This window comes from Protopterus annectens, chromosome 10.part0 (assembly GCF_019279795.1).
Source record: "Protopterus annectens isolate FY-2018-M chromosome 10.part0, PAN1.0, whole genome shotgun sequence".
Lineage (NCBI taxonomy): Eukaryota > Metazoa > Chordata > Ceratodontiformes > Protopteridae > Protopterus > Protopterus annectens.
Window position 1 is genome coordinate 1,289,409,043 of NC_056744.1, and position 18,871 is coordinate 1,289,427,913.

Below are 18,871 nucleotides of genomic sequence, written 5' to 3' on the forward strand. Positions count from 1 at the left end.
CTTGAATACTAGAGCCATGTCAAACCTTGTATACACAACAAAGGGATCACTTCTTAAATCATCCTGAAAGCATTGATGTGATCCAGCATTACAACCGTGAGGTCCCTACCAGGCTGACTCAATGACCCACTCCATTACCCATCCTTGCCCCTCACCCCCAAGCAAGAGCCCACACTGCTCTAGGGACAGCCATCATTTTACTATACTTCTAGCAGTTTACCCCCCCCCCCCACACACACACAAAATGTATTCTATGCAAGAGTTCTTTCACTTGGGTTGCAAAGCTGTTGGTGTTAAAAGAATGAGCAAATTTATCTCTGGGAGGGTGCTGAAGGGGAAGAGAGTTGCAGATGGCTGTGCAGTTCTTCCTCACAGCAGGCATACATATGGAGCCATCCCACAAACCCAGGAGTCACCAGCACAAGAGAAAAGCTTACCACTACTCAACAGCCTGCCTGCTACACTTTTTTTTAATTCATTAATAAACCGTATTCTGGAAAAAAAAATGACAGACAAAATTAAAGTTCTCTAAAACTGACATTTTAAAATAGTATAATCCATCTTCAAAACATGACAGCTGCCACCTTGCAAAATAATAAAATAGCTGCTCTAACTTCAGGAGCTTGTGTATGCTTTGTTTCCACTTGTTTGTCAAGATTCTGTATTCTCAGACCGCATCTTCCAACAAGTTTACATACCTAACCTTTAGCTGTGCACTCTGCCACTGTAGAGATTGCCCCCATTCACACAGAAGCTACTGCAGTGCTTTGATTACTAACCTGTGTGTGCGACAATCTGTTGGATTTGTACTACTAACAAGCACGTCAGTTAGGACTATCCATACAACATTCAATAAATAAAAATTCTCTTCCAGACTCACAACATTTTCAGTACTACAGACAACTACACCTACCGTATTAGCAACTCCAACAGTCCTAGAACGTGTTCCTCCGTTTACGCTAACAAATTAATTTTGGTATGTTCCTATCAAAGTATCACGGTAAACGTGGAAATCGCTTTCCACTGCAAAGCTGTTGTAGTACAGTAAAATCAATTTCTTACTTCTGTTGGGAATTCAGTGTACAAATATTAGTTATTTTATATTCTTTATTTTTCGTATGTGTTCTCCTTCTCATTTTCTGCATTATATTTAATATGCCAATTTATTGAAAATGTGTGAATAAGCACAGAGGAGTGGGGTAGTCTGATGCATTATTCCTGCCTAGATGCTTCAGATAGTGGATAAGTTAAGTTAATTTGTGCTCCCCCCACTGTCTCAGGTAAAGAACCAAAACACTGTAAAATGACACATTGCAGCTTGTCATGCTTACATGCAATTATTCGCATAGCATTGCCGAAACTAACAGGTAAATTGGACTAATTAACTCTGCTCACATAAGTACCCTTCAACATTCTTATGGCTAACTGTATAACTGTACACATTTCAGAATGGAAAATAAAGCATCTATGACTAAGGTAATTACATCGGGGGTAAAACAGCTTCAGTAGAACCAACTACAAGAAAAGGAAATGTGTACTGTCCGCCACAATCCAGCAGTACTTTAATCATCATTTTGCTAAGATAACTCTAACGTGGGTAAAACGGCTTCAGCAGAACCAACCACTCATCAGGGACAACACCATTATGTGTTATACATAGGTCATATATACTACTTATTCGCAGGTGGAAAATAAATAAAAAGGCAAAGAAAATCGTAGCTGCAGAGGTGCAAACTCACCTGCAGCAGACAGACGTCGGTTCCGTAGGCTGGAATACTTCTGGGGAAAGCCGTGAAGAGATCAGAACATGAAATAGAGGGATTCAGCAGAAATAGAAGTAAAATCTTACTCCAAAAGAGGAATATCTGCTGCTGGACCCCTTTATTTATTCTTTGAAGGACAATGGAAACAACTTTGGGGGGGGTGGAGGTGTTATGCGAGTGGTGGCTTGGATGCCTCTACTCTGATTGGCTGTCACCACTTGCTTCAGGAAAAGAAGGCAGTATAAGCTTACTGCAACGCTAAGCTGATTTACTCAAAAAAATTAAATATAAACATATGCTTACTGTGATGTGAAATTTAAGTTGAGAAGGCAACTGACAAAGTTCAGTTACTTTTTCAACTTAGTTTTCACAAAATGGGACTGAAACAGGACCAGAAAGTCAGTAGCGTCTGTGGAAGGCACTCGGGGGTAACATCATGAAATTACAAACGTCTCATAGTGTGCTCAGATGTAAGCACAGAGGCGCTATGAGATGGTAGTCGGGGTTAATGAGTTAAATATGGAACATGCCAAATGTCTCGAGATTGTAGGACATTAGTATTTGTACTCATTTTGGTCAGGACACTACCGCACATAGAGGGACTGCCCCTCGCAAGGTGGGACAGGTGGTAACCCTATCTTTGGCTCATGTCCATAGCACATATTTGTAATAGTGTATAGACATATATACTCTCCATATCCTTTGTTCATAACGTTCGGTCGTGGCGGAATGTGTGATTGCTATGGTCCATGTTATGCACATATTGGAAGACTTCAACCACTTTATACGGCATACCCACGGATTCAGGAATACCCACACTTCCAACGACCACATTACTGTTCCCAGACTCCCAAACCCCACAATACTGAACACTCAAACTCGCGACAGTCAAACTCCCGGAACTAACACAAACACAGAACACACACATGCACACACAGACACACTGCTACCCATCACATCCAAACAAACCATCCTAAACTATATATGGCCAGGTGGCCATGCCCCCATACACCCCCCATGTGGGTGGCTGCGCCCCACACACCACACCTACTTTAATAATCTACCTCCGGGTTAGCACAAACAGACACACAAAGCAAACCCACACACACACATTACAGTCCCCCGGAAACACACACCACACTCAGAACACACACTTACCCACACTACAGCAATCAGAAACACACTTACACAGAGTACCTACCTGAACCGCAACACCAGAAGCACTAACTAAATGTCCCTTAACATCGTGATAATAGTACTCGCTGTTCTGGTGTTCCGGTACTGTGGTCTTTTGATCTTTAAGCCTAGTGATTACGCTCGACGGTATGTAAAGCATTCGGTATTTGGTAGTATCCTATTTATATGTACCTCCATGGTTGTGTAGATGTTGTTAACCTATCTATATATTTGCATATATATGTATATCCATATATATCGACATATATCTCTCTATCACCCTTTCTCTCTCTATATTATATATATATATATATATATATATATATATATATAGAGAGAGAGAGAGAGAGAATACACCTTTCATTGGGTACATAGCAGTGTATACTATTTCCCGAACTCTGCCCTTTTGTGTTTTAACCTGCCACAATACACACCTGCCATTGGTACATCTCAGGTAGCTTAGTGGTAGGTTATTGTGAAGATTGTGTACATGGTCATGTATTCTACTCCTGGCAGTGGTTGTTTTACCTCTCAGAGCAGGCAGTATTAGTACAAGGGTAAATAACACACATTTCAGCGGTTCTGGGCAGCTTTGCCCGTGATCTGTGCGATATTCAGCAAAGGTTAGACCTGTGTTGCTCATATCCATGTAGTCCTGTTTAAACGATGCTTACCGGCACTTACCGGCACAAAAACCCGCTAACATGTGCTTAAACGTGCTCTAATGACCTGCATCCAACATCCATTATTCGGGACATCAGAATTACATAACAGTCCTTGCAGGTCGTGGAACCGGGACCATGCATGAGACAGTCAGTGGCTTTACCACTGAGGCATCTGGGATATGTACAAGTGTTATGGTGTTTAGTATGTAGAGTGTACTATGGCTGTTCCTCCATACTGCAAACAAATGTGTAACTCAGTTGGTGTACATAAGGATGATACCTATTAATGGTATGTCCAAGTGATGCTTAATGGATATGTTCCAGCTATGGGAATCCATGTCACAATGAGCCACACACTGTAATGTGCTACACCTTGCCACAACCATAACTGGAGAATGCTGGGGTGACAGATACCTGTCATGGGTACTCCCCATGCTTTGGAACTACATCCCTGATTACATTATATGGAACCCCTCATTAACACATCAGGGAATCCTTGCAGAGTGGGTGGGGAACAGTGGTTACACCCCAGGGATCCTGCAATTGGCTATGCTCCACAGAGGGACAGCTAGTAAATCAATGGGGTGGTGACAGCAGACACATTTTGGCTAGGCTTATGAATGGCCTCTGACAGTTAGGCATGTACCTACCGATGTACCTAGGAACCTATACATACAGTATCAACACATGCTATTAGCTTAATTTACTGTTCAGGTATTGACTTACTTTGTGCCAATAGCAGTTGTGTGTGCAATAGTTGAGGGCTGCCTATGTAGGATGCACACAGTAGACCACCTATACATGACAATTTACAGGTGGTCGTGTGTGTGTGTGCCATCCCTTTTACTGTGTGTGCTGGTGGAGAAGTGTGTCAGTCTGTAGGGGCCTACACTGTCAATGTATGTGCTATACGTTCCCACTTTGCCAAGGCATGGGCATACTGGGCAAGCCTCCTTCTGCCTATTGGGGCTGGCACAGCATGTTCATGGTCTGAATCCCTCTGTGCCTGTGGTGCCCTTGGCAATTGTGGTGGGCTGTGAGGGCCTTCACCATTATGTTCCTGCTGCAGTTGTTTCCACAGGATCATATTATGTAGCATGGCACATACTATGAAGATGTGGGCACACGTGCCTGGAGAGTACTGCAAGGCTCCACCAGATATGTCCAAGCAATGGAACTGTGATTTCAGCATCCCAAACACACGCTCTATGATGATTCTGGTTTGTGTGTGTGCCTCATTATGGTGTTCTTGCATGGGTGTGTGTGCATTATTTCTTATGGGAGTCATCATCCACGGCTCCAGTGCATAGCCAGCATACCCCACAAGGTGGCCATATGGGATGTCCCCACTGACAAATACCTGGTACAGCTGTGAGGCATGCCAGATGTGGGAGTCATGGTAGCCTCCAGGGCTGGCAGCACACACATCCATGATAATGCCCTGGGCATTGCACATGACCTAGCAGTTGATGGAGTGGTATCCCTTGTGGTTTATGTAGTGCCTACCATGCTCACCGGGTGGTGACTTGATGTGTATGTGCATGCAGTCTATTGCACCCAGTACCTCCGGGTAGTCTGCCACATGGTGGAAGAGATGCATATTGCTGGCCAACTCCTCCTGAGTTCGGGGGAAGTATATATGCTCATTGGCATGTGGTAACATAGCATCCAGGAACTGGTGGAGTACCCTGGATGCTGATGCCTGTGAGATCCCCATGATATCTCCAGTTGGCCTTTGAAAGGTACCTGTGGCTAGTATTCTCAAGCTTACACATACCTTCGTGTCCACTGGGATGGGTTCCCCTCTGTTGTTTCTGGCTCTGAGGCGTGGCCAGCACAGCTCAACGATTTGCTGTAAGATGTCCCTGTCCACCCTGTAACACTCTACTATCTCCAGATCATCTAGCCCCTGGTAGGTTACCCTTGGTCTGAAAACTCTTCTCCTCCTTCGGTGCCTGAGGTGGTTGTCAGCATCATCCTCCACACCACCTTCAGTCTCCAACACATACTGATGAATCAAAGCTATGGCAGCTCCCAACATATACATTGTAAAAGTTCCCCATCTATTTACACCGATGGTGCAGTGTTTGGGAATACACGAGTGTGTGTGAGGTGCCTTCACACTTTATACTATTGTGCTTTGGAAGCTGATGATGTCATACTGGGTGTATGTATAATCCGAGCTGCAGGGTATCTTACGTATGTGTTTTACTGCAGGTACTGCTATTGTGGTGCCTTTGGTGTTGAATTACACTTGGCTGCCGTGGATCACCTCTTGCCCTTGCCTTCATTTTTCAAACCGATTCCCCTCCCTTTGTCAGGCATGCATCCAGCAGCCTGCTTTCTTGTTTTGCACTTTCCCAACCCAGAATTGTCTTGCAAAATGTGTTCTATAGCCAATCTACTGCAGGTTTGCTTTGCTCTGCTGTAACAGTTCTCTTTTCTTTGCAATCCGGCACCTCCCCTTTCCTGTTCTGCAGGTTGCTGCTAGCAGCCTTGCTAGCTACCGTCAATGGCCCACTGTGAGTTAATAAGTATTAATTACTCAGTTGTACTCCAATTACCCTGCTGCGGCATTTCCTTATTGACTTCCCATAACATTCCTGTTTCAGCTGTGGTGTGCACCACAAGCAGCCGTTTACCAGGTTTTAAGCACGTTGTCATCCGTGTACACATGCGCTTTTGGTCACCTTGTGTGCTCTCAGCTAAACAAAGCTATGGCTACATCCACACCCCTATCCTGCGGCTTTGCTTAGCAATGGGCAACCTGGATTAGCAATGCTCCAATGTGCTTACAGCTATGGTGGCACACATCTCTGCTGATGTCAAGTATACCTCCAGGCCACTCCTCGGTGTTATACTGCTACACCGTGTGGTACAGCCTTATGCTGGAAAGGCATTTGCGATTCAGTATTACTTGCCTCATTTACATGGCATTGACTACTAATTCATAGTTACCGCACCGAACACTGTCACAGACCCTTAGCAACCCTTGCGCCTTGGTTGTGGTGTAGCATGCATACCATTGACTATTATGGCGAAATCATGATTTGTGTTACATAGCAGTTTTATGACATCTATATATATTTTCCTTGTGTTCCTGTTTGCGCACACATGCCCTGTGGTTGTACTTTGCGTTAGCGTGGCCATGACATTAAATGTTATTTTTTATGTGTTGCACGTGTTTTTTTATGCCATTGGCTGTATATTTAGCCATTGGCATATGTTAACTTTGTAATACGTAAGTTTGGTCCGCTTTCATGGCTCCAATGTTCTGTTTGAAAAAATGTAAACCGTTTTTTTTTTTTGGTTTACATTTCTGTATGCTTACGCTATGCCTGCACCACTTCATGAATCGCTATATACCTTCATTTGCATGCTGCACTACTGCGCATGGGGTGATTAGCATACATGTGCCAAGAGCTGCGCAGCTCTGGCGTATGTTGGTAGTGCACGTGGAATCGGATCGTACCTGAATCGCTTGGCGGCCATATTTGGTGTTAGAACGCCTACGCTATGCCTGAGCCTAGCGCAATCTTCATGAATCCCGGGGGATGACTTTACATATCTACCAGTCTAGTAACCACTCATTGTGTTTCTTAACTATATGAAAGTAGAATAAAACATTTTATATATTAAGAAAATTTAACCTAACAGCACATTACATTATAATGCATGTGTGCAGCTTATGTCGGTCTAAATATAGTGTTATCACATTGTCTGTATCCAATATATTTATAATACTATTTTATATAATCAGCTTAATAATATATTAAACTTAGAAATGGACTACTATTAGTAGAATGTCTGAATGCTGCCATTCTGTTTAATTGCAGCTTTAGCAGATTTAGCACTGTTTTGTGTTATTAGTTCTATGAGCTTTAAATTTTGGAATATTATGTGGCTGCCGCATGCAAAAACAAACAAACAAACAAAAAAGAATATTGCTGTTAGTGATACTTTTCATACGATTTCAGGCTTACTTTTCAAAGAAAATGGTGTTAAAAGAAGCTTTGATACTATAACTGAAGCATATGGCAAAAAACTACAAATGGTGTTAAAAGATGTCCTTCTATGTATTACCTTATAAAGGTTTCCCCTAAATATTTTATCATAAGATCAATTAAAATGTTGAAATTGGCAATTAGCTATAATAAAACAACATTATTTATAATATTCTAGCAGTTACAATGAATAATTCTTTCATAAAAAAACTTGAAAACAGCTTGTTTTGATTTTTTTCTTCCTTTTCTCTGCATTTCCTGCTTCCTGGATGTCAAAAGTTGTACCAGACTTCCTTTTTAATGTGCAAGCACTTTCCATAAAGATGGAGTACTGTTTGAAGTTGTAGAAACTCAAGCTCTACTTAAAAACCTCTCAGAAGCACTGTAAGAACTATTAGCAGGAAAATAGCACTTGAAAGAAAAGATTTTAACTCAAACAGTTCGCAGACGCATTCTAAAATCCACATATTAACTGAAAAGCCATTTTTAATATTCATTATATTAATGTAAGCTAAAAATGGCTGAATGTGTTTTGAGCTTTAAGTTAGATATATTTAACCTTTCTAAAGTTTAAAACAATGTACATTTAAAAATGACACCAAAAAGACTATTAAATAAAGAGAAACATATGACCTTGTGTATAAATATATTAGTCAGCATATTAATTTGTCTCTAGACGTTTTCATTTCTTTGACAGACCAGTCACTTTTAGTTACTTGTCTCTTTAATGATATGCTGGTATACATATATATTTTTTTTTGGGATATAGGACTGTGCATCTTACAGGTTGTCAAATGTTTTGGTTCTTTCGGGTAAAAAGAGGCTAAGTATGGCAGGGAAGACAACATGAGTCTTGGTTTCTGCTTTTTTCAAAGGTTTCACCAAAGGAACACAGGCTTTCCTTTTCTTCATTAGCAAAGAGGAAAAGTCATTGTCAAATCTGATGTATGAGTTTTGAATTTTTAAAGGTGCAGCAGACCGTGTTGTTTTTAGAACTAAGTCTTTGATCTGTGTTGATATGAATTTGACTATGATTGATCTTGGTTGTGTTGTGTATTTTTTTCTGTTTGTGGGAACAGTTGCTAAGGATCTGTGTGTCCTTTCAATTCCAGAGGACAAGGTTTCTGGTAGGTTTAAAACCTTTGGAATCCAGGATGTTAAAAAGTTAATCCTGTTGCTTCCTTCCATTTTTTTCTGGGATACCATATATTCTAATGTTGTTTCTCCTTGCTCTATTTTCTAGGTCATCAATCTGTTCCAATAGTTTCTTATTTTGTTGTAGAATGAAGTTGACACTGTTTTCTCCTTCAGTTAATCTGACATTGATGTCGGTAACAGATTCCTCCAGATCTGCTATTTGTGTTTTTTGTTGCTTTATCATTTCATTCATTGGTTCTATTTGTTTAAAGAAGTTTTCTTTTCCCATTTTTATGCCCAGCTTATCAATTTTATAACTAGGTCCTGGATGGAAAAAATAAGTGGTTGTACTTCCTTTTTTATGCAACTCTCTTGTATCACAGACTTTGAGTGACTCATCTTCTTTACTTATGAAGTTTTCTTCTTAGTTAAATGACAGAATAGAGCTGGAAATATTTGTAGATTTTTACAAAACATTAATCCTCGTGTATTCTACTTCGATAATATGTTACTTCTGGTAGAATTCTGATGAATTTGAGAAAATATTTCTGTCAGGAAGAACTGTATGAAGCAGAGCAAAGGAACTGTGCTGTTTTCAGTTGGCCATGCCCCCCAGCACTATACAAATATTCATCTCCGCTTGGAAAGGGAGTCCATGTCATGGCAGAATACACCTACTAAGGTAGTGGCTGACAGTATCCTGCTCATAGAGTTGATGGCATGTCATTCACTGCTGCATTCTTCCTGTATTGTGAAGGGTTATGATGCACAGCATCATGGACAATGCCTTTCAAGGCAGCCACTTATGTGGTGACTGGCTACAGCAGATACTGCTCCTAGCATCTTACGATAAGCAATAGCCCTCCATGTCAACAAATGGTGGTGATCAGAATAGCTGACCGCCATAGCTCATCTCATTCATTTTACATGGTTCATTCATGAATCATGTCATCATGTTTGATTTCATGAATTGCACATGCAATGGCAACAACTTATATGTAGACACTCATTTGCATGCCATTATGTTGTCATTTGCATGGAATGCATACCATACTTTATTTCTACTGGCATGGTCACACAATATGTGTCTCTGGCTCATCCCTTCATTGTGTATCACAGCGTATCATACTATTTCATCTAGCTCATGCCACTGTTTGTTTCTGAACACTCCACATTACATGCTGCTATTACATGGTATTATATGCTGCTATTACATGGTATTACATGCTGCTTTTGTGCATTTATATTTAGTACACCATTATACATTTGTATCATTTTTTTTAAATAAAGTGTTGGTAACTTTGATAGAATTTCTTACATTTTCTAAACCAAACAAAATTTCCTGTATAAACTGGCAAGTTAATTTACTCTAACAGTTCTCAGTGTTGATGTATGTTGGACAGCAGATGCAACTTTGCTTTCTTTCACAGTTTAGAAATTATCCTTACTAAGATAGAGATAAAGATCTATTTTGGAATTTACCAGTTATTTATGTCACTGATACTGAGTTTGCAGCTGCAGTTTTGTTTGATTTGTTCATTTGTTTCCTGATGCTTAGCCAAGAAGCATATCTGTGGGCTAAGCATTTTCTTACATTCTGCATATTTTACTGTCAACTTAACTATAATTTGTCTCCAGATATGAGCTATTTAATTTATGGAGAATTAGTCTGCAACAGTCATGGATATAATATTTTGCTTTTGTAGGGCCATAGTGTTAAGTAGCCTGTATCCCTTACATATCTAAAAAAACTGGCTGCAACTTCATGGAGTAGTGTGTGTGTGTGTGTGTGTGTGTGTGTGTGTGTGTGTGTGTGTGTGTGTGTGTGTGTGTTCATGGAGAAGTGTGTGTGTGTGTGTGTATATGTGTATATGTGTATATCTATATGTCTGTCTACACACACACACACACACATACGGGTCTATATCAATTTGTCGAAGATTCACTTCCACGAACCTTTCATCATTGACCCAAAACCACCGAACATTTAGTTCCATGAACGTTCACATTGAAAAATATTTCTCCAGAGAAAGGAAGCACTTGGCCAACACTACACCAGGACACATACTGCAGTATGTCAAACCCACGAACCCGTAGCTATATATACTAACTGCAAGATCACACTACAGTGGGGAAAATGGCAAATTTGTGCTGTTGGCCAACTGCTTTCTTTCCCTACTTAAATCTTTCATGAATGTGAACATTCACAGAGCTGAACGTTTGGTAGGTAGTTTGGGGTTGATTAAGAAAGGTTTGCAGAACTGAACCCACAAATTGATATGGACCCCAGACATAAATACGTATCTATATATCTGTATATCTATATGTGTATGTGTGTGTGTGTGTGTGTGTATATATATATATATATATATATATATATATATATATATATATATATATATATATATATATAAATATATATATATATATATATATACACAGATAGATATAGATATGCATATATATATATATATATATATATATATATATATATATAGATATATATAGATATAGATATGTATATACATGTGTGTATATAAATATCTAACTATATACCTATGTATATATATATATATATATATATATATATATATATATATATATATATATATATATATATATATAGGTATATGTGTGTGTATTCCTTTCATTGCTTTGTACACATTGGTTTATAAAGTCTATTGAAAACGTAGGAGAAACAGCAAGCATGGGTTCTGTAAAATAGAACTGAACACATTTGCACATCTTGTTACTGGCTGTGATACACTTATGGCTAAAGGTCTTTACACTGAAAGGTACAAAAATGTGGTAAGACTGTTGTATTGGGTATTGTGCAAACACTAACATATAGGGTAGCTGAGAAATATTGGAAACATGAACCATGAAACTTGAAGTTCAGATGACATGAGATCACCCAATAACTGTTAAGAAAACAGGCAAGAAAACCAGATATTGCAGTCCAAGAAAAAGACAAAAGTAGTATTAATCATTAAAATAGATGCACCCAGTGGTTACAGTATCTTATGTACTCAGTGACACAAAGTTATGAATTACCAGGATTTATACACAGAAACAAAAGCAATGTGGAAGAAAGACACCTATACAGTTCCAATAGTAGTGGGAGCAACAGGACTAATAAGAAAGAATTTGCAACTATACTTAAATATGATACCAATACGTGTAACCCCCTGTGAAATGCAGAATTCTGTTTACATTCCTGGTGCTGAGTAGAGCCCTCTTGGCAAACATCAAAGATTGAACCAATAGTAATTCATGAACTTTAATCTTACCCAGATTCAGGAATATGGGTCCATACCTGTTACAGTTTAGAAACAAAGATTTATGGTCAGGGTCAGTGAATGGAAGGGCTTAGGGGAGTGGGAAGGAAGAGTTATGTTTATGAAACAAAAATTAGGGAATTTAGGTTAAGGGAGAAATTGGAGAGTTTAGTTTTAGGGCACGAGAACAGAGCCTTTGGGCCAGGGAGTGAAAGGAAAGTTTAGAATTACGGAGTATGAGGGGAGTCTTAGGTTTAGGGAGTCGATTCTCTGGTTTAGGGAACTTTCTGGAAAGTTATTTCATTTTTTATTTATTTACTCATTGTTGACCAAGTTAATCCAACTAGTCTAGTGGCCTCTTTTAATAGGAGACCTGAGGTGGTGTTTATACTACTAGAGGATATTTCCAGGGTATTGAAGAATTTCCCCTACTCTTTTCAACAGGGGCCATGGGATCTTGTACATCCACCTGAGATACCAAAAACTCAAGCAGGTGAGACCTCAGTTTAACATCTCACCCAAAGCATGACGCAGTTAGGAATGTAGCACCCCCCCATTATGCTGCACTGGAGTGTCAGCAATTCATCTACTTGGTGTGGGAATAAAATACACAGCCTTCTGCACCAAAGGTGAGTGTGCTATCTTTTGTACTCCTGACACTGTGAATTTAGAAAGTAGGAGGGAAATGTTAGGGTTAGAGTCAGTGTTCTGTAAGGGCTAATAGTTTAGTAGGATTGGACTGAAGAAAGGTTATGTAAGTTGGAATGGCTATGATAGTTCACGGTCAAGAACTTGGGATTGTTGTTTATTCAAGATTTTTAGTTATTTTTGATGGGTTGGGAGTCAATGAAATTTTCATCATTATCAGTGCTTTTCCTTTAAATATATATATATATATATATATATATATATATATATATATATATATATATATATATATATAGTGGATATAAAAAGTGTTTAAAATGCCAGATTTTTGTGATATAAAAAATGAGACCACAATAAATAATTTCAAAACTATTCCCTCTTTAATGTGACCTATAACCTGTGCAATTCAATTGAAAAACAAATCTTTTAGGGGAAAATATAAAAAATAAGAAATATACAATAAACTGGTTGCATAAGTGTGCACACCCTTAAACTAATACTTTTTTAAACAGCTTTTGATTTAATTACAGCTTTCAGTCTTCTTGGGTAGGAGTCTATTAGCATGGCACATCTTGACTTGGCAATATTTGCCCACTCTTCCTTACAAAAGCACTCCAAATCTGTCAGATTGTGAGGGCATCTCTTGTGCACATCTTCAGGTCACCCCACAGATTTTCTATTGAATTTAGGTCTGGGCTCTGGCTGGGCCATTCCAAAATGTTAATATTCTTCTGGTGAAGCCATTATTTTGTTGATTTGGATGTATGCATGGGGTCATTGTCATGTTGAAAGGTGAAATTCTTCTTCAGCTCCAGCTTTCTAGCAGACACCTGAAGGTTTTAGGCCAAAAGTTACTGTTATTTGGATCTGCTCATAATTCCCTCCACCTTGACTAAAGCCCCAGTTCCAGCTGAAGAAAAGCAACCCCAAAGCATGACACCACCACCACCATGTTTCACTGTGGGGATGGTGTTCTTTTGGTGATGCGAACTGTTGTTTTTTTGCCAAACGTTTCTTTTAATATTGTGGCCAAAAAGTTCAACCTTGGTCTCATCAGACCATGACACATTTTTACACATGCTTTTTGGGAGACTGGATGTATTGTTTTGCAAATTATAGCTGGGCCTGGATGTTTTTCTTTGTAAGAAAAGGCTTCCGTCTTGCAACCCTACCCCATAGTCCAGACATATAGAGCATATGGGAGATTGTTGTCTCATGTAGTACACAACCAGTACTTGCCAGAAATTCCTGCAGCTCCTTTAGTGTTGCTGTAAGTCTCTTGGAAGCCTCCATGACCAGTTTTCATGTTGTCTTTTCATCAGTTTTGTAGGGATGTCCAGTTCTTTGCAGTGAAACTGTTGTCCCATATTTTCTCCACTTTTTGATGGATGTCTTCACTGTGTACCATGGTATAAGTAATGCTGTGGAAAATTTTTTGTACCCTTCTCCTGACTGATACCTTTCAATGAGATCCCTTTGATGCTTTGTGAGCTCTCTGCGAAGCATGGCTTTTGCTGTAGCAGGCAACTGAGTAAATGTCAGGAAAATCCTACTAGGACAACTGACCTTTATTTGGGGTAAATCAGAGTCTCTTTAATTGATGGTAGGTGTGTACCCAGGAAGACTGAATGCTGTAATTAAATCAAAAGGTGCTTCAGCAAAGTATTAGTTTAAGGGTGTGCACACTTATGCAACCAGCTTATTGTATGTTTTTTTATTTTTTTATATTTTCCCGATAACAGATTTGTTTGTTTTTTAATTAAATTGTACAGTTTATAGGTCACATTAACAGTGGGAAAAGTTTTGAAATGATTTATTGTGGTCTCATTTTTTTATATCACAAAAACATGGCATTTTAACAGGGGTGTGTACACTTTTTATATCCACTGTATAATACAGACACACACACACACACACACACACACACACACACACACACACACACACACACACACACACACACACACACACACACACACACACACACACACACACACACACACACACACACGCACACACACACGCGCATGCACACTCACACATGCACACACACACACACACACACACACACACACACACACACACACACACACACACACACACACACACATACTAAATATACACACACATATACTTAGATATATAGATATAAATGGATAGATAGAGAGATACAGATATAAATATAAATATACATAAAATAGAAGTTTTCCATGGGCTCTCGAATCATTTGTTTCATAACACTGGATACAACAGGTATCAATCTATACCTCTCTGGATTCAGAGAACTGAACACGACTCTTTCAAATGCATTAGGATGACAGGTGCAACCATCTGTCCCTTTACATTGGTGCTTGCCTATCTCTCAGGACCAACTGACCCAAAGTCAGCTGCTGTTCACATAGATCCCTTCTTCACCCAACCTCCCTTACCTATATTATTCTAACATGTCAGTGTCAACTCACCTTATAAACATTCATTAGCTTTGTATACTGAGGGTAAAACTGTGGGTGATGTTACTCAATGCTAGAAGTCTAAATCTCAAAATGCACTCACTCGAGGCACTCCTTAAAATGGAGAACATCGATATCTGTGCAGTGAATGATACCTGGTTCAAGGCTCCAGAGAGCACCCCTGCACTATAACTCATACCACACTTTTTGGCCATGTATCCTGGACCAGAATACCAAAGGTGGAGGTGTGTCCATATTCATTAAGGATATCCACACCTCCAGGCTAGTTGCTCAGCATAATGCAGCCGAGGTTATCCAAGTGCAACTAACTCTGGGCAAAACTGCAATCCAAATTGTAGCTTGCTACAGATCACCCACCATGCCCCAGGATTCCCACTCCTCTTTTCTTGATGTACTGGAAAATATTAGGGTTCAACCAAACACCCTAATAATGAGTGATTTCAACTACCCCACCATTAACTGGGAAAACTACTCATGTACCAACTCCTTCACTCAATGCTTTCTGGAATTCATAAACTCCAATGCCCTGTATCAACTTATCCACACCCCCACCAGGGGCAACAATATCCTAGATCTATTAATTACCAACATGAGTGACTGCTGTTCCACACCTGAAGCCAACTCCTCATTGGTCCGATCCAACCATAAGCTAATTACCCTAGATATCCACATCCTGCCCCCACCCCCCATTAAGGAAACCATGGTAAAAAATTTCTCCAAAGCCAACTTCATGCTTCTTAAGACAGAAGTGGTGAACTTCATGACGCCCATGCAGATGAACAATACAGCTACGACTACTGAATCCTACACAATTGCACTTTATAAGCACTTACATGAGTGCATGGATCATGCTATCCCAAACAGAACCAAGATGCTATCCTCCAAAAAAATGTAGCCAATCTGGTGGTCCCCTGCCATAAACAAACTGTACAACAGAAGGAAGAAACTGTTGCAAAAGAGAGTAAAATCCCATGAGTGGGGGAGCTCCCTGGTCAGCCTCAGTAAGAAGCTGCGATCCCTGATAAAATCCTCCAAAGCTAGTTATGAAAACAGAATCACCACTGATTCTAAAGATAACCACAAAGCATTCTATAGCTATGTCAAGAATCTCAGTGGCAGCACTCAGATCTGCTCTGAGTTACAGCACAATGGCACTAAATATACAGACCCAACTGATATTGCCAACATCCTGGCAGATAGGTTCAGTGCTAACTTTACCCCCCCTCTCACCCCCTAAAGAGCCCATCTCTATACCGGAAAAATGCAAAGTTCCTTTAATCACGGCTGCACAGGTAAAACCCACACTCTCCAAAGCCAAGAACACAGCATCCATGGGACCAAACAGCATCCCAGGCTGCATTCTACAAGAACTACAGAACGAACTGGCACCCCACCTAAGTACCATGTTCAGTCATAGCCTCAAGTCAGGCTTTGTGCCTGCTGAATGGCACACAGTGACAGTTATCCCACTCCACAAGGGTGGAGCCACCATGGACCCTGGGAACTACCACCCCATTAGCCTGATGAGCCTGGTCTGCAAGGCCATGGAACGTATCATCATGGAACTTATAAACAAAGACATTGGTAATCTCCAAACTCTGGACCCCACCCAGTTCGGGTTTGTAAAAGGCAGATCATATCTCCTAAACCTGATAGACTTCTTTGAAGCAGTCACCAAAGCCGTAGACAAGGGTAAGGTGGTTCACACAGCCTATCTAGATCTTGCCAAGGCTTTCGACACCATCCCTTACTCTGGAATTATAAATTAACTCACTAAACTAGGTATAAATCCCTATGTCACAAGATGGGTTGCCAACTGGCTCACTGACAGAACCCACACTGTGTAAGTAACATACTCCAAATCCGACTTCAGACCAGTGACAAATGGAGTACCACAGGGTTCAGTCCTGGGTCCTCTCCTGTTTGGTATCTACTTCTCTGAAAAACAGGCAAACACAGAAGGTCTTTGGCTAATGAAGTTTGCAGATGACTGCAAACTAGGAGCCATAATCGAAACTCCTAACAATGTGGACATCTTACAAAAGGGCCTCACTGAGACAGATGTCTGGTGTCAAAGCCATGGCCTCAAGCTCAATGCCAAAAAGTGCATTGTCATCCCTTTTGGTAAAAACTCTGTACCCATGAACTACAACATAGGTGGTAGTATACTTAACACACGAAAGTGTGATAAGAGACCTTGGGACACAGGTGGACAGTAGTCTCTCCTTTGATAATCACATCACCACAGTAGTCAGGAAATCCTTCTACATGGCACACCTCATCACAAAAGGTTTCTCATCCAGAAAAAAAGAGGTCATTGTTCCCCTCTACTCATCACTCATTAGACCCATTATAGAATACAGCACCCCTTTTGATATGTACCTCACAAGACAACTACAACTGGAAAGGCCGCAAAAATACCGCACAAAGAGGATTACTGGCTTCAAACAGATGCCCTACGCAGACCGTCTCAAAAAATCCAGCTTTACTCCATCACATCAGGGGGTTGTGAGGGTGGCCTAATGGTTAAGTTGTTTGCCTTACAAACACAAGGTGCAGGGTTTGAGTCTCACAAGGGATAATTGGCTAGGCTTAAAATGGCTTGCAAGGGCAGTTAGCTTAGTACTAATCTATGAACCTATGAACATATCACCTACTCAGAGGTGATTTCTGCCTAACATACAAAGCTATGTCAAACCCAGAGCTGTTGGACATGCTCCACTTAAAGAAATCCCAATCCCTCTGAGCTACACGCTCTAGGGACCTAAACCTTGTCACCACAATAAACAGAACATGCCGAAGGGATAGATTCCTGTCCCAGAGACTTCCCATATTCTGGAATAAACTACCTATCTATATTAAACAAAGCTCCTCATTAGTACTCTTCAAGAAAAATCTTGATGATTGGATGGGAAATAGGAAATTCACCCCGGGGATCACCTCTGTGGCTCTGCTCAACAGTGGCACAGGAAAATAATTTTCTTGGGTGGCAAAAGCCAGGGTACCTTTTTGGCTGGGCTTGTATAGGCCCCAGGGCCGATAGCCTAGTACCTACCTATGAACCTATAAACCTATACAGCCCAGAGTGAAACTAACATAGTCTCTCCCAAATTTTCAAGAAACAGTGAGAGCTCACTTGAGGTCATCAGGACCATGATGCTTTCGAGGACATGGGCTTCTGTCTTTTTGTGAATCCATCCCACTATTTTGTCCAATATATTTTACCTTATCACTCTGGATGCCATTAAGTGCCTTTGCCTGTCACTCTGAATTCAGGGATCTGAATCTGACTGAGTATAATGAAGGTCATTGTCGATCCTTTTGGAATAGCATTCATCTGTATTTCGGGACCAAACATCCTATGTTCCACTGCTGTTCAAGTGGAACCTTTATCCACTCACTTTGCCTTATCTAAAGTGTTCTAGCATGCAAGAGGTTGGTTGATTTGAAGTCCTGGTCCTCTCATTCAAGGTGCAACCCTTCCAGGGAGCTCTGTCCTTTACAAAAAAAAAAAAAAAAAAAAAGAACACTTCCAGGGGCTCCTCTCGCTAGTTTTTCTGGGACTATTAGTGTCAACATGCTGGATACCATTAGGCACCCAACTCCACCAATCCAGATTCAGGAGTCTGAACCTGACTCCCATTCAATCAGCTGAAGATGAAAGAGATACCCACCCTACAGAATGATACTTGTCTATCTCTCAGGGCCAACTCTTTTGTTTTCTACTAC